A 22,239-nucleotide genomic window follows, 5' to 3' on the forward strand; every position below is an offset into this window, starting at 1 on the left:
CAAAAAAGCCGGGGTAGCAATACTTATACCAGACCAAATAGACTTTAAAACAAAAGCTATGACGCTAGACAAAGAAGGACCCAGTCATCCCACTTCCGGTTATTTATCCAAGGAAACCCAGAAAACTACTCTGAAGGGACATGTGAATCCATACGTTTATTGCAGCATTGTTTACAACACATGTAAATATTTACCATAGCCAATATATGGAGGCGACCTGGGTGTCCATCAGTAGGCGCATGGATAAAGAAGAGGTGCTACATATACACAATGGAATATTGTTCAGCCATCTAAAATAAATAAATAATAAAGAAAAGAATGAAATCGTTACATCCGCGACAACATGCGTAGACACAGAGGGTATCGTGCTGAGTGGAGTCAGTCAGACAAAGACAAATGCCACGTGACTTCACTTACGTCTGGAATCTAAAAAACAAAATAAAGACAACAGAAACAAACTCATAGATACAGAGAACATTTTGAGAGTTACCAGATGGGAGAGGGTTTGGGGGCTCGGGCCAAAAGGGGGCGGGATTAAGAAGTACACATTGGTAGTTATAAAATAGTCATGGAGATTTAAAAAAAAAAATTGTATCTTTAAGGGCCAATGTCATTTTGCATTAGGGAGACTGGAAGTTACTTCTAGCTCTGCCACTAGCTATACGGCTTTAGGCGATTTAGTTACCCCGTTGGATCTTGGTTTCCCAATGTGTAAAATGGGACCAATAATGCTTGTCAATTTTACTTATATAAACGGTCCCCTTTTATAGATTTGCTATTCTGAAGTTCAAGAGAGACAGAGTTTGTTCACAGCTCAGTGCCTGCCAAACGGTAGATAGGTCCTCATTAGCTCTTCTCATCCTTAGTCTGTATAGAGTTATCAAATGGACTTTTCAAATCTTATGTCTCCTTGGGGCTTGATTTCTCTATTAATCTTGTGTAGCTCCTTGTCTCCGATCTGGTGTTCTTTGCACAAGGCTATTGTCTAAAATGCTCTGCAGTTCCCCCATGAAAACGATCTTCTATGAAGAGTACTATATATTCGGGAGTCACATGCAAATGAAAATAATTTGCACGACCGAGGATTTCCTTTAAGTTAATTCGTGTTTAGCCCATATGCTAACCCCGAATTTTACAAAATGCTACAGGCGCCACTGATTTAATTATCTACAGGTTTGAGTTTCTGCTCCAGATTTTTCCCCTATCCAGAAGAAATATTGATTAATTTTCTCTACAAAAGCAGGGCAAAACATAAACAGAAAAGAAAAAACAAACAAACAAAATCAAAACAAAACACGATCGTCAAATCCGCCTATTAATCCCCACTTACGATGAAGATGAGGCCAAAAAGACTACACAAAAGTCATCAAACTGCAAAACGTGCATCAGTCACTGTTTCATTTGTCTAAAACCGAAATTAATGCTTTTTATATGTCACTAAATTTCAAGCGGTCAACATTATTTTAAAAGGTACAAGTACACCGTGAAAGTATTCTTTATCCATATTTCGATGTGGATGGAATAGGTTAGGCGCTTTTCGGTCTGTATCACATGACACTTTTATCTAGAAAATGAGGAACAATTAACCCAGACTACCGAAAGTTTTCAGCACAGGTACGATTTTCATTACAAATGTTTATCATGGGTTTAATGTCTTCCTAGGGCGTCTATGGATGCCATTCATATTATCGTACATGAAGGTATACTTATTTGAATATGTCCTCTACGTGCTCTTAGGTTATACATGTGAGTGTGCGCGTGTGTATGTGTTTCCCTGGCTAAAAGCCTAGTTTCTTCTCTTTTGTCGCTATGATTTAGTTGGTTTTCCAATCAAGGTAAAATTTACATTCGATGGCATTCACATTTTTCAATGTCCAGTTCTGAGAGTTTTGACAAAAGCACACAGTTGTGTAACGACCACAACGATCAAGATATAGAACAGATCCGTCACTCCCAGAAGCCCCCCATCTTGTGTGCCCGGACAGTGAATCTCTCCTCCCACATCCGGAAAACTTATCTGCTTTCTGTGTCTATACTTTTGCCTTTTCCAGAATGTCGTATACATGAAAACGCACAGCGTGTTTCCTTTTGAGTCTGCCTTCTTTCACTTGACCTAATCCGGTAGCGATTCATCTACGCCGTTGCATGGGTTAGTAATTCATTCCTTTTGATTGTGGAGTGGAATTCCATTATATGGATATAACATGGTTGGTTTATCCTATTCATCAGTTGAAGGATATTTGCTTTATACAGGCTGTGGCAATTACAAAAAAGCAGGCGTAAACACCCACATAGAGGTTTTGGTGTGCACGTAGGTTTTCGTTTCAGTTAAATAAATACCTGGGACTAGGATCGACGAGGACTATGGTAAATGTATGTTGAACTGTATAAGAAACTGCCAAACCATATTCCAATGTGGCTGTCCCAGTTTTTAAATCTCGCCGGCAACATACGGAAGTTCCAGGTGTTCTGCATCCTTATTTTAAGTGTTTCAAGTTTAGACATGCTAATAATTGTGTAGTGATATCTCATTGCGGTTTGGTTTGAAATTCTCTAGTGACTAACGATTCCGAGCATCGTTCCATACGCTTAGTTGTCGTCCATATATTTTGCGAAATGTGCGTTCACGTCTTGCACTCCCGTGTTTCCCCCCCTTTTTTTTTCCTTATGATCGAGAATTCTTTACATATTCTGGATAAAAGTTCCTTATCAGAGATGTGATTTACACATATTTTCTCCTGGTCCGTGCATCGTCCTTTCATTCTCTTAATGGTGCCTTTCTGAGATCATAAGTTCTTAATTTTGAGGAAGTCCAATTTATCATTTTCTTCTTTTATGGGTCATGCTTTGGCGCAGTGTCTAATACATATTTGTCTCACCCGAGATCTCAGAGATTGCCTCCTACGCTTTCTCAAGAAGTTTTACGGTTTCATGTTTTACATTTAGGTGCATGGCCCACCCCGAGTTAATTTTTATGTGTTGGATGAGATGAATTTGGCTTGTTTATATTTTGCATAGGGATGTCGACTTGGTTCAACACCATTTGCTGAAAAGAATGTCTTTCTTTACTGAATCGCCTTTTCACCTTCGTCAGAAATTAATTGACCGTTCGGATGTGGGTTCATGCCTGTTCCATTCACCTCTATATACATTTTTGTCGGTACCACGCTGGTCTGATTATGGTAGTTGTATAATAAGGCTTGAAAGCAGACCGCGTGAGTCTACCAACTTTGTTCTTTTCAAAATTTGTTTTAGCTGTTCTACTTTTATCGCCACTCCACATTAATTTAATAGTCAGCTTACCTGTTTCTACAAAATGTCCTGCTTGGATTTTCATTGGAATTGTGCGGAAGATGTGGATCAGTTTTGGTGGACATTGACATAACAATGTGGAGCACTCTAATCCATGAACACAGTACACCTCTCCTTTGGTTGAGGTGGTCTTTAGTGTTTTTCATCAGTACTTTGTACTTTTCAATGTACGTAACTTCACACACTTCATAAGATTTACAGCTAAGTATTTCATGTGGGCTTTTCTGGGTGCCCTTCTAAATGCTATGTATTTTCCTTTTTCACTTAGATATTGCTAATATACAGAAATAAGAGGGGTTTATATATATATATATATGTATATATATAATATATACAGGATATGTGTGTGTGTGTGTGTGTGTGTGCGCGCGCGTGTGCGTGTGTGTGTGTGTGTGTGTGTGTGTGTGTGTGCGCGCGTGCGTGTGTGTGTAGGCTTTATATTCTAAGATCTTATTAAACTCATTTGTTTGTTCCGGCAGCTTCCTTATACACACTTCAAGATTTTCTATGTAGACAATGATGTTGCCTGCACTAGTCTTGCCTAATTTCACACACTAAGACCTCCAGTTCAATGTTGATTAGGAGTGGCAAGAGTGGATATCCTTGCCTTGTTGCTGATCACAGGGTGGAAATCATTCAACCTTCTACAAGTAAGCATGATGCTGGGTGTAGGTTTTCAACAGAAGCCCTATATGAGGTTGGGAATGTTCTCTCCTATTCTTAGTTTGCTAAGATGTTTTTAAAAACCAGGCATGGGTAATTGAATTTGTCTATTTTTTTTTTATGAATGTATCGAGATGCTTACATTACGTTTTTCTTTAGCCCGTTAATATGATGAATTACGCTGACTGACTTTCGAATGTTGAACCAGCCTTGCTTTCCTGGGATGAACCCCACTTCATCATACTATATTATTCTCGCGTACATTATTGGACTCAATTTCCTAAAACATTGTTAAGATTATCTCTACCTATGTTTATGAAGAATACCGGTTTGCAGTTGTCTTGTACGTTTTGCCCGGTTTTGGTATGAGAGTAATGCTGACCTCATAGGACATGCTGGGAAATATTCCTTCCTCTTCAGTTTTCTAAAAGAGTTTGTATACTTTGCTTATTTATTACTTAAATGTTTAGCAGAGTTCCTCGGTAAAGCCATGTGGGCCCGGAGTTTTCTTTGTGGGGCGAGTAAGTAAAAATGCAGGGTACGCGATAGATACAGGGCCATTCACGGTATATTTTTCTTCTTGGTACCTGTGTGTACGCAACTTAGCAATGTCGATTTCTTTTAGTACCACTTTTAGTTAGAATTTTTTTGTTATCTAAGTTCATATGTTAGCTTAACCCGCAGTTTAACTTCACCTATGTTGTTGCGTTTATTGGCATACAGTTGTTTATCACCGAAGAAAACACTTCTGACAACAAATGTGTATTTTTTTTTCTCCTCACACCGACTGATTCTCCATCTTTCTAGATACCAACGGGGAGTCCGAAACTTCAGCTACGGCACCACCTACCTAGACTTTGCGCAGATCCCACAGGTGAAGGACTCAGTCCCATACAGTTGCCCCCGACCCCCCAATTCAGGCACCGATTGCAGGTCTAGGTTCTCACCTGTCTATCTTCTGACCGAGAGGCTAGAGACTGGAAGTTCCTCTAACCTCCTCAGGTATGATAAATTCTAGAAAGGCTCACAGAACTCAGGAAAACAGTTTACTTACTAGTTTACTAGTTTATTGTAACAGGATACAACTCAGGATCAGCCGCATGGAAGAGATGCGCAGGGCAAGGTCTAGGGACAAGGGGCATTGAGGATCCATGCCCTCCCTGGTTGCATCCACCCTCCCAGCACCTCCCCATGTTCACCAACCCAGAAGCTTTCTGAACCCTTTTGATTAGGGTTTTAATGGAGGCCACATTACAATCGGCGTGATTAATAAAATCACTGGCCATCTGTGATTAACTCAGCCTCCAGCTCCCCTCCCTTCCAAAAGTCAGGATGAAGGACTGAAAGCTCCAACTCTCTAATCTCATGATTGGTTCCCCTGGCAACCAGCCCTCCATCTTTAGGGGCTTCCCAAAAGTCGCCTCATTATCATGCACTCAGGGGTGGCTGAAAGGAGTTTGTTACAAATAACAAAAGATGCTCCTTTCACCTTGACCGCTCCAGAGCTTTCAGGAACTGGGGACAAAAACCAAGTATTACAACCAAACATGCTTCTGTTACTCTTATCACTTAGAACATCACAAGGGTTTTAGGACCTCTGGCCGGGAGCTGGGCATGAAAACTAAAATGGATATTTCTTTATAACCCCATATCACAGTTATATTCCCTTATCATCCTTTGAATGTGGGATCCGTAGTGATGTTTTCTCTCTCATTCCTGAAACTGGTAATTGTGTCTTCTCTCTCTCTCTCCCTCCTCACCACCCGCCCCACACCCCGCCTCCCCCCCCACACACCCACGATGATTGGCCTACCTAAAGATTTACCTTTTTGTTTGTTTGATTTTCTCAAAGTACCTACTTCGATGTCATTGACTTAATCTATTGTTTTCTTTGCTTTCTATTTCACTGTTTTCTGCTCATATCTTTATAATTTCCTTCCTTCTGCTTGAATTGGGTGTATTTTAGTCTTCTTTTTCTACTTTTAAGAGGTAAAAGCTTAGATAATGGATGCGAGACATTTCTTCTGTTCTCATACAGGAATTTAATGTTATGAATCAACACGCAAGTACTACTTTACAACTCACAAGTGTTAAGCTGTGTTGTCGCTTTCATTCAATTCTAAATAATTTCTACTTTCCCTTTGATATCTTCTTCGAGCCTTCGGTTGTTTGAAAATGTATCATTAGCTTCCAAATATTTGGGTGTTTCTACTGATATCTTTATGTTAACGATTTCTCATCCAATTTCACTGTCATCGGAGAACGTACCTTTCATGGTATGAATAATGTACTACTATTTACGGAACCTTGTGTTGTGGCCTAGAATATGGTCTATCTTGGTAAATGCTCTATGTGCACTAGGAAAAAGAACGTGCAACTAAAGAATATGTCTCTAAAGTTTCTTCATTCTGACTCTATGCTTTTTTCTTAACATGAGTATGATTTCCTCTTTTTCATCCTGTTTCTCCTCCTGGTTATCAGAAACAATATCCAATGGTTGACGGCGGAGACCACTGTGGATTTCGAACTGTAAATGTATTGCCTATTCAGAAAGTGGGCGTTTTCATTTTTATTTTAAAAAAAACAATTGAATCATGTTGGTAAACCGAACACAAAAACTATCTGTGCATGCGCGCGCACACACGAAAGAGTGCCATCGCGAGACCGGAAATGGAGAGGAGTTGTTGAAAGGTAGGAAAAGAGGAGGCTAGCAAACTGGTTAATTCGGAGAATTTGAAACATCTGCCATGGAAAACCTGATCACGTTCAGAGAAACTCTAAGAACAGAGTAAATGAAAATTGCGACACTGTGGAGGGTCCTTGCTCGACTGTGAGATTAAAGAGCTACTCTGTGAACAGCAGATCTGTTTTACCCTACCCTGCTCTGACCCTCCGCCACCCCTAAGCGCTTGTGGCATTTGACCCCTTTAATCTCCCCAAAGTACACCCCAAAGACAGCGGATGACTTTAAGACGACTGCAGACCTGCACAGAAGGGAAACAATAGGACACATCTACGTAGAAGGGAAAAACACTAGTCTCCCAATGTCAGAAATATCATATTTATTTTGGCGACAGGAAGCGTCCCTGTCTTACCTGTAGGCTCCATGCCGCGTACCCCCAAAGGAGAATGCCCCTAAATAACGGACACTTTCTGCCCTCCCGCTTTAAGCAGATGCCTACTAGTGAAAGCGACGTCACAGCTCTAGGTCAGATCGTACTAATTACCTAGGCTGATCGAGCGAGTCCTTTATCCACAAATATAAATGAACAAAGTTTTGCCCGATATATGGGGAAAGTAAAATCTAAGGTGACGATGGAAAAAGAAAAAAAAAGAAAAAAGAGAAAAGAAAGAAAAGAAAGAAAAGAAAAGAAAAGTTTAATAAAAATGAAAAAACAATCCAGAACGATTTCGGGGGCGAAGTGTGTGGGAAACCCAGACACGATACAGGAAACGGGAGGGAAGTTTGTCAAAAATCGAAATTCACATTCTCACGATTTTAAGGGAAGAAAATGGATCTATAAAATATTAAACGTTTTCTATAGACGGAGACAATTAGAGGACAGATAAAGTTCTAGCGAAACAGAAATATTATCGAAAAACTGAAAACTCATTAGATGTCAGGCGCTCAGGGCAGACTCTCCCTGCCCCACCCAGGCTCCGATGGAACCCGGAACACGTCGATGACACGCGGCCCGCTCAGAGCCCCCTCCTCCCCCCGCCCCCGCGACGCTGGAGTAACGGTTTTCCTCTTCCGGCCCGTTTCAGAGCTAACGGCCAGCGCGGCCTAATACCTCAGCAGGTCTTCTCTGGCCGCCCTGGTCGCCCACCCCTGGGACGCCCAGAGGCCCCGCCTCCGCTGCCGCCCACCCGGCAGCTCCTGCTTCCCGGCTGCCTCGGCCTTCGTGCCCCCCGCGCCAGCGCCGCCAACCATGACGACCCCGCCGCCGCCGCCGCCGCCGCCGCCGCCGCCACCGCCGTCGCCATCGCCGTCGCCGTGTGTGCGCCAGAACTACCACCCCGACTGTGAGGCCGCCATCAACAACCAGGTCAACCTGGAGCTCTACGCCTCCTACGTGTACGAGTCCATGGCCTTCCACTTCGACCGCGAGGACGTGGCCCTGAAGCACTTCGGCCAGTTCTTCCTGCAGCAGTCGAGCAAGGAGAGGGAGTCCGCGGAGAAGCTGCTGTGGCTGCAGAACCAGCGTGGAGGCCGCATCCGCCTGCGCAACATCAGGAAACCTGAGCCACAGGAATGGGAGAACGGCCTGGGGGCCATGGAGTGCGCCTTGAGCCTGGAGAAGCGCGTGAACCAGAGCCTGCTTGATCTGCACCGGCTGGCCACCGACAAGAACGACGCCCACCTGTGCGACTTCCTGACGCGTCACTACCTGCACGAGAAGGCGAAGTTCATCAAAGAGTTGGGGGACCATATCACCAACCTGCGCAAGATGGGGTCCCCAGAAGCTGGCCTGGCGGACTACCTCTTTGACAAGCTCACCCTGGGCGACAGCGGCAAGAAGAACTGAGCCTGGACTGCCTTTCCCACAGCCACGACTTCCGGTGGTGACCAAGCCGAGCATTCATCTTGCGGTATTGCCCTTGCGAAATGTTCACAAGTTGTTTTCTTCCAATAAAGTTACTGCTTCCTAAATAAATAAAGGTCTCTGCTTGATTGGTGTGTGCGGAACCCTCACCTTCGAAGGTTTAAGCTGGTATCCAGGAGTCTCTGCTCCAACTCGGGATCTCCATGGACGGAGGGAGAAGGTATTCCGTGGGACCCTGGAAAACACAAAATCAATCGTCCCCCTACAAACAATGTGGTAGATCGGGGTGCGGTGAGGTAGGTGGTCTGAGGCCCTGGGGAATGTGGGCGCTCGTGCATAGTTAAAGTATAAGAACGCGGTATCGAATTCATGATACCGGTTGCCCCTAAGGAAGAAGTGAAGAATGGGATTGGACAGGATTAAAATAAAAGGTGTCTTCCGACTTTGCCTGAAATATTTTAGCTCACGTAATGATGCAAATGTTAGTTTGTCGCTGCTGGGTAGCGACATGAAGGCTTTGGAAGTCTGAATAGTAGAGGGCCTCTTTGATAAGCCCGTCCTGGGCAACAGCAATAAAGGGCAATGAGCGTCAGGTGGACTTTCCCGTAGACATGGGAGTGACTTCCTAGGTCGCCATGCCGGACATGCTCATCGCCCTGACAAAACATCCAAATACGGGTTTTTGTTTTTGTTTTTCTTTTTGTTTTCCCTTCAATTGTACTCTCTCTCTCTCTCTCTCTTTTTTCTTTCCCACCATGGTAACACGGTAGCAAAAGCACACAAAATACCTCATTAGAAGGGTTGAAAAAAGATAAGGTCAAGTCTGAAGTTCAAATTTCTGATATTGAATATTAAGTAGAATCACTCCTCCACCACCACCACCACCACCAAGCCCAGTGTTAAGACAATGACTCACGGCTTTGCACAATGTAGAGGATGGGGGAGAGTTGAAGGTGGGAAACCAGTTAGGAGATATTATAGCTGGTCCAGGTGAGAGGCGATGGTGGCCGGACTGAGGAAATCGAGAGCTGTAGACCAATTCCAGATGGATTGGACGAGTTGACAAGATTTCCTTATGGACCAGAGGTGAGGATGGGGAAACGGGGAAATCAAGCTAGGATCTAGTGTTCGGTCTCCAACACCGGGTTGGTGGTAGTGCTATTTATCAATCTGGGGATGTTTGCAGAGGGTACGTCTGGGTAGATGGGTGGGTAAGGCACGTCCTGTAAAATCTGAGATGCCCGTTAGACGTCCAAGTGCAAACGTCATGCAGGTAGCCAGAAGAATGAATCTGGCGCTCAGGTGGGATCTCGGGTCTGGAAATCCATACTCGTAGGGGAGACATCAACTATAGAGGGCGTTGAGGTCATGGGACCGGATGAGCTCACCAGAATGAGAGCGTAGAGAGAGCATGGCCCAGCCAGCCCCGAGCCCAGGGCAGCTAATGTTAGAGGATGGGTCGAGGTGTTGGAACAGCAGGGAGCTGCTGGCCCCACCTGGGCCGTGGCCTCATTCCACAATGTGACCACCTGTGTCTGCTCAGAGTTTACCTCAAGACCAGCCTGTCCCTAACCTCAGCGTGCCCTCCGGCTTCTCCTTGCACGATGTGGAGAAGAGGTAGCTCATTACCTTGTCTTCGTGGCTATGGGTAGAAAGAAATTATTTCTCAGTAAAAAGATTTCCCAAGGAAATGATAGACCTGCTTCTCTAGGTTGTTCTTTCTTTTTCTTTCGCTTCGTATCGAAAGACACGCCCAGGCTGTCAAGTAAAGGGATGGAAAAAGATATCTCATGAAAATGGAGACAACGACAACAAAAAAGCCGGGGTAGCAATACTTATACCAGACCAAATAGACTTTAAAACAAAAGCTATGACGCTAGACAAAGAAGGACCCAGTCATCCCACTTCCGGTTATTTATCCAAGGAAACCCAGAAAACTACTCTGAAGGGACATGTGAATCCATACGTTTATTGCAGCATTGTTTACAACACATGTAAATATTTACCATAGCCAATATATGGAGGCGACCTGGGTGTCCATCAGTAGGCGCATGGATAAAGAAGAGGTGCTACATATACACAATGGAATATTGTTCAGCCATCTAAAATAAATAAATAATAAAGAAAAGAATGAAATCGTTACATCCGCGACAACATGCGTAGACACAGAGGGTATCGTGCTGAGTGGAGTCAGTCAGACAAAGACAAATGCCACGTGACTTCACTTACGTCTGGAATCTAAAAAACAAAATAAAGACAACAGAAACAAACTCATAGATACAGAGAACATTTTGAGAGTTACCAGATGGGAGAGGGTTTGGGGGCTCGGGCCAAAAGGGGGCGGGATTAAGAAGTACACATTGGTAGTTATAAAATAGTCATGGAGATTTAAAAAAAAAAATTGTATCTTTAAGGGCCAATGTCATTTTGCATTAGGGAGACTGGAAGTTACTTCTAGCTCTGCCACTAGCTATACGGCTTTAGGCGATTTAGTTACCCCGTTGGATCTTGGTTTCCCAATGTGTAAAATGGGACCAATAATGCTTGTCAATTTTACTTATATAAACGGTCCCCTTTTATAGATTTGCTATTCTGAAGTTCAAGAGAGACAGAGTTTGTTCACAGCTCAGTGCCTGCCAAACGGTAGATAGGTCCTCATTAGCTCTTCTCATCCTTAGTCTGTATAGAGTTATCAAATGGACTTTTCAAATCTTATGTCTCCTTGGGGCTTGATTTCTCTATTAATCTTGTGTAGCTCCTTGTCTCCGATCTGGTGTTCTTTGCACAAGGCTATTGTCTAAAATGCTCTGCAGTTCCCCCATGAAAACGATCTTCTATGAAGAGTACTATATATTCGGGAGTCACATGCAAATGAAAATAATTTGCACGATCGAGGATTTCCTTTAAGTTAATTCCTGTTTAGCCCATATGCTAACCCCGAATTTTACAAAATGCTACAGGCGCCACTGATTTAATTATCTACAGGTTTGAGTTTCTGCTCCAGATTTTTCCCCTATCCAGAAGAAATATTGATTAATTTTCTCTACAAAAGCAGGGCAAAACATAAACAGAAAAGAAAAAACAAACAAACAAAATCAAAACAAAACACGATCGTCAAATCCGCCTATTAATCCCCACTTACGATGAAGATGAGGCCAAAAAGACTACACAAAAGTCATCAAACTGCAAAACGTGCATCAGTCACTGTTTCATTTGTCTAAAACCGAAATTAATGCTTTTTATATGTCACTAAATTTCAAGCGGTCAACATTATTTTAAAAGGTACAAGTACACCGTGAAAGTATTCTTTATCCATATTTCGATGTGGATGGAATAGGTTAGGCGCTTTTCGGTCTGTATCACATGACACTTTTATCTAGAAAACGAGGAACAATTAACCCAGACTACCGAAAGTTTTCAGCACAGGTACGATTTTCATTACAAATGTTTATCATGGGTTTAATGTCTTCCTAGGGCGTCTATGGATGCCATTCATATTATCGTACATGAAGGTATACTTATTTGAATATGTCCTCTACGTGCTCTTAGGTTATACATGTGAGTGTGCGCGTGTGTATGTGTTTCCCTGGCTAAAAGCCTAGTTTCTTCTCTTTTGTCGCTATGATTTAGTTGGTTTTCCAATCAAGGTAAAATTTACATTCGATGGCATTCACATTTTTCAATGTCCAGTTCTGAGAGTTTTGACAAAAGCACACAGTTGTGTAACGACCACAACGATCAAGATATAGAACAGATCCGTCACTCCCAGAAGCCCCCCATCTTGTGTGCCCGGACAGTGAATCTCTCCTCCCACATCCGGAAAACTTATCTGCTTTCTGTGTCTATACTTTTGCCTTTTCCAGAATGTCGTATACATGAAAACGCACAGCGTGTTTCCTTTTGAGTCTGCCTTCTTTCACTTGACCTAATCCGGTAGCGATTCATCTATGCCGTTGCATGGGTTAGTAATTCATTCCTTTTGATTGTGGAGTGGAATTCCATTATATGGATATAACATGGTTGGTTTATCCTATTCATCAGTTGAAGGATATTTGCTTTATACAGGCTGTGGCAATTACAAAAAAGCAGGCGTAAACACCCACATAGAGGTTTTGGTGTGCACGTAGGTTTTCGTTTCAGTTAAATAAATACCTGGGACTAGGATCGACGAGGACTATGGTAAATGTATGTTGAACTGTATAAGAAACTGCCAAACCATATTCCAATGTGGCTGTCCCAGTTTTTAAATCTCGCCGGCAACATACGGAAGTTCCAGGTGTTCTGCATCCTTATTTTAAGTGTTTCAAGTTTAGACATGCTAATAATTGTGTAGTGATATCTCATTGCGGTTTGGTTTGAAATTCTCTAGTGACTAACGATTCTGAGCATCGTTCCATACGCTTAGTTGTCGTCCATATATTTTGCGAAATGTGCGTTCACGTCTTGCACTCCCGTGTTTCCCCCCCTTTTTTTTTCCTTATGATCGAGAATTCTTTACATATTCTGGATAAAAGTTCCTTATCAGAGATGTGATTTACACATATTTTCTCCTGGTCCGTGCATCGTCCTTTCATTCTCTTAATGGTGCCTTTCTGAGATCATAAGTTCTTAATTTTGAGGAAGTCCAATTTATCATTTTCTTCTTTTATGGGTCATGCTTTGGCGCAGTGTCTAATACATATTTGTCTCACCCGAGATCTCAGAGATTGCCTCCTACGCTTTCTCAAGAAGTTTTACGGTTTCATGTTTTACATTTAGGTGCATGGCCCACCCCGAGTTAATTTTTATGTGTTGGATGAGATGAATTTCGCTTGTTTATATTTTGCATAGGGATGTCGACTTGGTTCAACACCATTTGCTGAAAAGAATGTCTTTCTTTACTGAATCGCCTTTTCACCTTCGTCAGAAATTACATGACCGTTCGGATGTGGGTTCATGCCTGTTCCATTCACCTCTATATACATTTTTGTCGGTACCACGCTGGTCTGATTATGGTAGTTGTATAATAAGGCTTGAAAGCAGACCGCGTGAGTCTAGAACTTTGTTCTTTTCAAAATTTGTTTTAGCTGTTCTACTTTTATCGCCACTCCACATTAATTTAATAGTCAGCTTACCTGTTTCTACAAAATGTCCTGCTTGGATTTTCATTGGAATTGTGCGGAAGATGTGGATCAGTTTTGGTGGACATTGACATAACAATGTGGAGCACTCTAATCCATGAACACAGTACACCTCTCCTTTGGTTGAGGTGGTCTTTAGTGTTTTTCATCAGTACTTTGTACTTTTCAATGTACGTAACTTCACACACTTCATAAGATTTACAGCTAAGTATTTCATGTGGGCTTTTCTGGGTGCCCTTCTAAATGCTATGTATTTTCCTTTTTCACTTAGATATTGCTAATATACAGAAATAAGAGGGGTTTATATATATACATATGTATATATATAATATATACAGGATATGTGTGTGTGTGTGAGTGTGTGTGCGCGCGCGTGTGCGTGTGTGTGTAGGCTTTATATTCTAAGATTTATTAAACTCATTTGTTTGTTCCGGCAGCTTCCTTATACACACTTCAAGATTTTCTATGTAGACAATGATGTTGCCTGCACTAGAGACCGTTTTATTTCTTCATTTCCAATCTGCGTGCCTCTTATTCCTTTGTCTTGCCTAATTTCACACACTAAGACCTCCAGTTCAATGTTGATTAGGAGTGGCAAGAGTGGATATCCTTGCCTTGTTGCTGATCACAGGGTGGAAATCATTCAACCTTCTACAAGTAAGCATGATGCTGGGTGTAGGTTTTCAACAGAAGCCCTATATGAGGTTGGGAATGTTCTCTCCTATTCTTAGTTTGCTAAGATGTTTTTAAAAACCAGGCATGGGTAATTGAATTTGTCTATTTTTTTTTTATGAATGTATCGAGATGCTTACATTACGTTTTTCTTTAGCCCGTTAATATGATGAATTACGCTGACTGACTTTCGAATGTTGAGCCAGCCTTGCTTTCCTGGGATGAACCCCACTTCATCATACTATATTATTCTCGCGTACATTATTGGACTCAATTTCCTAAAACATTGTTAAGATTATCTGTACCTATGTTTATGAAGAATACCGGTTTGCAGTTGTCTTGTACGTTTTGCCCGGTTTTGGTATGAGAGTAATGCTGACCTCATAGGATATGCTGGGAAATATTCCTTCCTCTTCAGTTTTCTAAAAGAGTTTGTATACTTTGCTTATTTATTACTTAAATGTTTAGCAGAGTTCCTCGGTAAAGCCATGTGGGCCCGGAGTTTTCTTTGTGGGGCGAGTAAGTAAAAATGCAGGGTACGCGATAGATACAGGGCCATTCACGGTATATTTTTCTTCTTGGTACCTGTGTGTACGCAACTTAGCAATGTCGATTTCTTTTAGTACCACTTTTAGTTAGAATTTTTTTGTTATCTAAGTTCATATGTTAGCTTAACCCGCAGTTTAACTTCACCTATGTTGTTGCGTTTATTGGCATACAGTTGTTTATCACCGAAGAAAACACTTCTGACAACAAATGTGTATTTTTTTTTCTCCTCACACCGACTGATTCTCCATCTTTCTAGATACCAACGGGGAGTCCGAAACTTCAGCTACGGCACCACCTACCTAGACTTTGCGCAGATCCCACAGGTGAAGGACTCAGTCCCATACAGTTGCCCCCGACCCCCCAATTCAGGCACCGATTGCAGGTCTAGGTTCTCACCTGTCTATCTTCTGACCGAGAGGCTAGAGACTGGAAGTTCCTCTAACCTCCTCAGGTATGATAAATTTCTAGAAAGGCTCACAGAACTCAGGAAAACAGTTTACTTACTAGTTTACTAGTTTATTGTAACAGGATACAACTCAGGATCAGCCGCATGGAAGAGATGCGCAGGGCAAGGTCTAGGGACAAGGGGCATTGAGGATCCATGCCCTCCCTGGTTGCATCCACCCTCCCAGCACCTCCCCATGTTCACCGACCCAGAAGCTTTCTGAACCCTTTTGATTAGGGTTTTAATGGAGGCCACATTACAATCGGCGTGATTAATAAAATCACTGGCCATCTGTGATTAACTCAGCCTCCAGCTCCCCTCCCTTCCAAAAGTCAGGATGAAGGACTGAAAGCTCCAACTCTCTAATCTCATGATTGGTTCCCCTGGCAACCAGCCCTCCATCTTTAGGGGCTTCCCAAAAGTCGCCTCATTATCATGCACTCAGGGGTGGCTGAAAGGAGTTTGTTACAAATAACAAAAGATGCTCCTTTCACCTTGACCGCTCCAGAGCTTTCAGGAACTGGGGACAAAAACCAAGTATTACAACCAAACATGCTTCTGTTACTCTTATCACTTAGAACATCACAAGGGTTTTAGGACCTCTGGCCGGGAGCTGGGCATGAAAACTAAAATGGATATTTCTTTATAACCCCATATCACAGTTATATTCCCTTATCATCCTTTGAATGTGGGATCCGTAGTGATGTTTTCTCTCTCATTCCTGAAACTGGTAATTGTGTCTTCTCTCTCTCTCTCCCTCCTCACCACCCGCCCCACACCCCGCCTCCCCCCCCCACACACCCACGATGCTTGGCCTACCTAAAGATTTACCTTTTTGTTTGTTTGATTTTCTCAAAGTACCTACTTCGATGTCATTGACTTAATCTATTGTTTTCTTTGCTTTCTATTTCACTGTTTTCTGCTCATATCTTTATAATTTCCTTCCTTCTGCTTGAATTGGGTGTATTTTAGTCTTCTTTTTCTACTTTTAAGAGGTAAAAGCTTAGATAATGGATGCGAGACATTTCTTCTGTTCTCATACAGGAATTTAATGTTATGAATCAACACGCAAGTACTACTTTACAACTCACAAGTGTTAAGCTGTGTTGTCGCTTTCATTCAATTCTAAATAATTTCTACTTTCCCTTTGATATCTTCTTCGAGCCTTCGGTTGTTTGAAAATGTATCATTAGCTTCCAAATATTTGGGTGTTTCTACTGATATCTTTATGTTAATGATTTCTCATCCAATTTCACTGTCATCGGAGAACGTACCTTTCATGGTATGAATAATGTACTACTATTTACGGAACCTTGCGTTGTGGCCTAGAATATGGTCTATCTTGGTAAATGCTCTATGTGCACTAGGAAAAAGAACGTGCAACTAAAGAATATGTCTCTAAAGTTTCTTCATTCTGACTCTATGCTTTTTTCTTAACATGAGTATGATTTCCTCTTTTTCATCCTGTTTCTCCTCCTGGTTATCAGAAACAATATCCAATGGTTGACGGCGGAGACCACCGTGGATTTCGAACTGTGTAAATGTATTGCCTATTCAGAAAGTGGGCGTTTTCATTTTTATTTTAAAAAAACAATTGAATCATGTTGGTAAACCGAACACAAAAACTATCTGTGCATGCGCGCGCGCACACGAAAGAGTGCCATCGCGAGACCGGAAATGGAGAGGAGTTGTTGAAAGGTAGGAAAAGAGGAGGCTAGCAAACTGGTTAATTCGGAGAATTTGAAACATCTGCCATGGAAAACCTGATCACGTTCAGAGAAACTCTAAGAACAGAGTAAATGAAAATTGCGACACTGTGGAGGGTCCTTGCTCGACTGTGAGATTAAAGAGCTACTCTGTGAACAGCAGATCTGTTTTACCCTACCCTGCTCTGACCCTCCGCCACCCCTAAGCGCTTGTGGCATTTGACCCCTTTAATCTCCCCAAAGTACACCCCAAAGACAGCGGATGACTTTAAGACGACTGCAGACCTGCACAGAAGGGAAACAATAGGACACATCTACGTAGAAGGGAAAAACACTAGTCTCCCAATGTCAGAAATATCATATTTATTTTGGCGACAGGAAGCGTCCCTGTCTTACCTGTAGGCTCCATGCCGCGTACCCCCAAAGGAGAATGCCCCTAAATAACGGACACTTTCTGCCCTCCCGCTTTAAGCAGATGCCTACTAGTGAAAGCGACGTCACAGCTCTAGGTCAGATCGTACTAATTACCTAGGCTGATCGAGCGAGTCCTTTATCCACAAATATAAATGAACAAAGTTTTGCCCGATATATGGGGAAAGTAAAATCTAAGGTGACGATGGAAAAAGAAAAAAAAAGAAAAAAGAGAAAAGAAAGAAAAGAAAAGAAAAGATTAATAAAAATGAAAAAACAATCCAGAACGATTTCGGGGGCGAAGTGTGTGGGAAACCCAGACACGATACAGGAAACGGGAGGGAAGTTTGTCAAAAATCGAAATTCACATTCTCACGATTTTAAGGGAAGAAAATGGATCTATAAAATATTAAACGTTTTCTATAGCCGGAGACAATTAGAGGACAGATAAAGTTCTAGCGAAACAGAAATATTATCGAAAAACTGAAAACTCATTAGATGTCAGGCGCTCAGGGCAGACTCTCCCTGCCCCACCCAGGCTCCGATGGAACCCGGAACACGTCGATGACACGCGGCCCGCTCAGAGCCCCCTCCTCCCCCCGCCCCCGCGACGCTGGAGTAACGGTTTTCCTCTTCCGGCCCGTTTCAGAGCTAACGGCCAGCGCGGCCTAATACCTCAGCAGGTCTTCTCTGGCCGCCCTGGTCGCCCACCCCTGGGACGCCCAGAGGCCCCGCCTCCGCTGCCGCCCACCCGGCAGCTCCTGCTTCCCGGCTGCCTCGGCCTTCGTGCCCCCCGCGCCAGCGCCGCCAACCATGACGACCCCGCCGCCGCCGCCGCCGCCGCCGCCGCCGCCGCCGCCACCGCCGTCGCCATCGCCGTCGCCGTGTGTGCGCCAGAACTACCACCCCGACTGTGAGGCCGCCATCAACAACCAGGTCAACCTGGAGCTCTACGCCTCCTACGTGTACGAGTCCATGGCCTTCCACTTCGACCGCGAGGACGTGGCCCTGAAGCACTTCGGCCAGTTCTTCCTGCAGCAGTCGAGCAAGGAGAGGGAGTCCGCGGAGAAGCTGCTGTGGCTGCAGAACCAGCGTGGAGGCCGCATCCGCCTGCGCAACATCAGGAAACCTGAGCCACAGGAATGGGAGAACGGCCTGGGGGCCATGGAGTGCGCCTTGAGCCTGGAGAAGCGCGTGAACCAGAGCCTGCTTGATCTGCACCGGCTGGCCACCGACAAGAACGACGCCCACCTGTGCGACTTCCTGACGCGTCACTACCTGCACGAGAAGGCGAAGTTCATCAAAGAGTTGGGGGACCATATCACCAACCTGCGCAAGATGGGGTCCCCGGAAGCTGGCCTGGCGGACTACCTCTTTGACAAGCTCACCCTGGGCGACAGCGGCAAGAAGAACTGAGCCTGGACTGCCTTTCCCACAGCCACGACTTCCGGTGGTGACCAAGCCGAGCATTCATCTTGCGGTATTGCCCTTGCGAAATGTTCACAAGTTGTTTTCTTCCAATAAAGTTACTGCTTCCTAAATAAATAAAGGTCTCTGCTTGATTGGTGTGTGCGGAACCCTCACCTTCGAAGGTTTAAGCTGGTATCCAGGAGTCTCTGCTCCGACTCGGGATCTCCATGGACGGAGGGAGAAGGTATTCCGTGGGACCCTGGAAAACACAAAATCAATCGTCCCCCTACAAACAATGTGGTAGATCGGGGTGCGGTGAGGTAGGTGGTCTGAGGCCCTGGGGAATGTGGGCGCTCGTGCATAGTTAAAGTGTAAGAACGCGGTATCGAATTCATGATACCGGTTGCCCCTAAGGAAGAAGTGAAGAATGGGATTGGACAGGATTAAAATAAAAGGTGTCTTCCGACTTTGCCTGAAATATTTTAGCTCACGTAATGATGCAAATGTTAGTTTGTCGCTGCTGGGTAGCGACATGAAGGCTTTGGAAGTCTGAATAGTAGAGGGCCTCTTTGATAAGCCCGTCCTGGGCAACAGCAATAAAGGGCAATGAGCGTCAGGTGGACTTTCCCGTAGACATGGGAGTGACTTCCTAGGTCGCCATGCCGGACATGCTCATCGCCCTGACAAAACATCCAAATACGGGTTTTTGTTTTTGTTTTTCTTTTTGTTTTCCCTTCAATTGTACTCTCTCTCTCTCTCTCTCTTTTTTCTTTCCCACCATGGTAACACGGTAGCAAAAGCACACAAAATACCTCATTAGAAGGGTTGAAAAAAGATAAGGTCAAGTCTGAAGTTCAAATTTCTGATATTGAATATTAAGTAGAATAACTCCTCCACCACCACCACCACCACCAAGCCCAGCGTTAAGACAGTGACTCACGGCTTTGCACAATGTAGAGGATGGGGGAGAGTTGAAGGTGGGAAACCAGTTAGGAGATATTATAGCTGGTCCAGGTGAGAGGCGATGGTGGCCGGACTGAGGAAATCGAGAGCTGTAGACCAATTCCAGATGGATTGGACGAGTTGACAAGATTTCCTTATGGACCAGAGGTGAGGATTGGGAAACGGGGAAATCAAGCTAGGATCTAGTGTTCGGTCTCCAACACCGGGTTGGTGGTAGTGCTATTTATCAATCTGGGGATGTTTGCAGAGGGTACGGCTGGGTAGATGGGTGGGTAAGGCACGTCCTGTAAAATCTGAGATGCCCGTTAGACGTCCAAGTGCAAACGTCATGCAGGTAGCCAGAAGAATGAATCTGGCGCTCAGGTGGGATCTCGGGTCTGGAAATCCATACTCGTAGGGGAGACATCAACTATAGAGGGCGTTGAGGTCATGGGACCGGATGAGCTCACCAGAATGAGAGCGTAGAGAGAGCATGGCCCAGCCAGCCCCGAGCCCAGGGCAGCTAATGTTAGAGGATGGGTCGAGGTGTTGGAACAGCAGGGAGCTGCTGGCCCCACCTGGGCCGTGGCCTCATTCCACAATGTGACCACCTGTGTCTGCTCAGAGTTTACCTCAAGACCAGCCTGTCCCTAACCTCAGCGTGCCCTCCGGCTTCTCCTTGCACGATGTGGAGAAGAGGTAGCTCATTACCTTGTCTTCGTGGCTATGGGTAGAAAGAAATTATTTCTCAGTAAAAAGATTTCCCAAGGAAATGATAGACCTGCTTCTCTAGGTTGTTCTTTCTTTTTCTTTCGCTTCGTATCGAAAGACACGCCCAGGCTGTCAAGTAAAGGGATGGAAAAAGATATCTCATGAAAATGGAGACAACGACAACAAAAAAGCCGGGGTAGCAATACTTATACCAGACCAAATAGACTTTAAAACAAAAGCTATGACGCTAGACAAAGAAGGACCCAGTCATCCCACTTCCGGTTATTTATCCAAGGAAACCCAGAAAACTACTCTGAAGGGACATGTGAATCCATACGTTTATTGCAGCATTGTTTACAACACATGTAAATATTTACCATAGCCAATATATGGAGGCGACCTGGGTGTCCATCAGTAGGCGCATGGATAAAGAAGAGGTGCTACATATACACAATGGAATATTGTTCAGCCATCTAAAATAAATAAATAATAAAGAAAAGAATGAAATCGTTACATCCGCGACAACATGCGTAGACACAGAGGGTATCGTGCTGAGTGGAGTCAGTCAGACAAAGACAAATGCCACGTGACTTCACTTACGTCTGGAATCTAAAAAACAAAATAAAGACAACAGAAACAAACTCATAGATACAGAGAACATTTTGAGAGTTACCAGATGGGAGAGGGTTTGGGGGCTCGGGCCAAAAGGGGGCGGGATTAAGAAGTACACATTGGTAGTTATAAAATAGTCATGGAGATTTAAAAAAAAAATTGTATCTTTAAGGGCCAATGTCATTTTGCATTAGGGAGACTGGAAGTTACTTCTAGCTCTGCCACTAGCTATACGGCTTTAGGCGATTTAGTTACCCCGTTGGATCTTGGTTTCCCAATGTGTGAAATGGGACCAATAATGCTTGTCAATTTTACTTATATAAACGGTCCCCTTTTATAGATTTGCTATTCTGAAGTTCAAGAGAGACAGAGTTTGTTCACAGCTCAGTGCCTGCCAAACGGTAGATAGGTCCTCATTAGCTCTTCTCATCCTTAGTCTGTATAGAGTTATCAAATGGACTTTTCAAATCTTATGTCTCCTTGGGGCTTGATTTCTCTATTAATCTTGTGTAGCTCCTTGTCTCCGATCTGGTGTTCTTTGCACAAGGCTATTGTCTAAAATGCTCTGCAGTTCCCCCATGAAAACGATCTTCTATGAAGAGTACTATATATTCGGGAGTCACATGCAAATGAAAATAATTTGCACGACCGAGGATTTCCTTTAAGTTAATTCGTGTTTAGCCCATATGCTAACCCCGAATTTTACAAAATGCTACAGGCGCCACTGATTTAATTATCTACAGGTTTGAGTTTCTGCTCCAGATTTTTCCCCTATCCAGAAGAAATATTGATTAATTTTCTCTACAAAAGCAGGGCAAAACATAAACAGAAAAGAAAAAACAAACAAACAAAATCAAAACAAAACACGATCGTCAAATCCGCCTATTAATCCCCACTTACGATGAAGATGAGGCCAAAAAGACTACACAAAAGTCATCAAACTGCAAAACGTGCATCAGTCACTGTTTCATTTGTCTAAAACCGAAATTAATGCTTTTTATATGTCACTAAATTTCAAGCGGTCAACATTATTTTAAAAGGTACAAGTACACCGTGAAAGTATTCTTTATCCATATTTCGATGTGGATGGAATAGGTTAGGCGCTTTTCGGTCTGTATCACATGACACTTTTATCTAGA

General features: G+C 43.5%; 2 pseudogenes; both read left to right on the forward strand.

The window, feature by feature from the left end:
• Positions 1-7,907: 7,907 nt before the first annotated feature.
• Positions 7,908-8,504, forward strand: LOC105311331 (annotated as a pseudogene).
• Positions 8,505-18,271: 9,767 nt separating this feature from the next.
• Positions 18,272-18,841, forward strand: LOC105311332 (annotated as a pseudogene).
• The last annotated feature ends 3,398 nt before the right edge of the window (positions 18,842-22,239 follow it).

Source organism: Pteropus vampyrus, unplaced genomic scaffold (assembly GCF_000151845.1).
Source record: "Pteropus vampyrus isolate Shadow unplaced genomic scaffold, Pvam_2.0 Scaffold1000003238, whole genome shotgun sequence".
In the NCBI taxonomy this organism is placed as follows: Eukaryota; Metazoa; Chordata; class Mammalia; order Chiroptera; family Pteropodidae; genus Pteropus; species Pteropus vampyrus.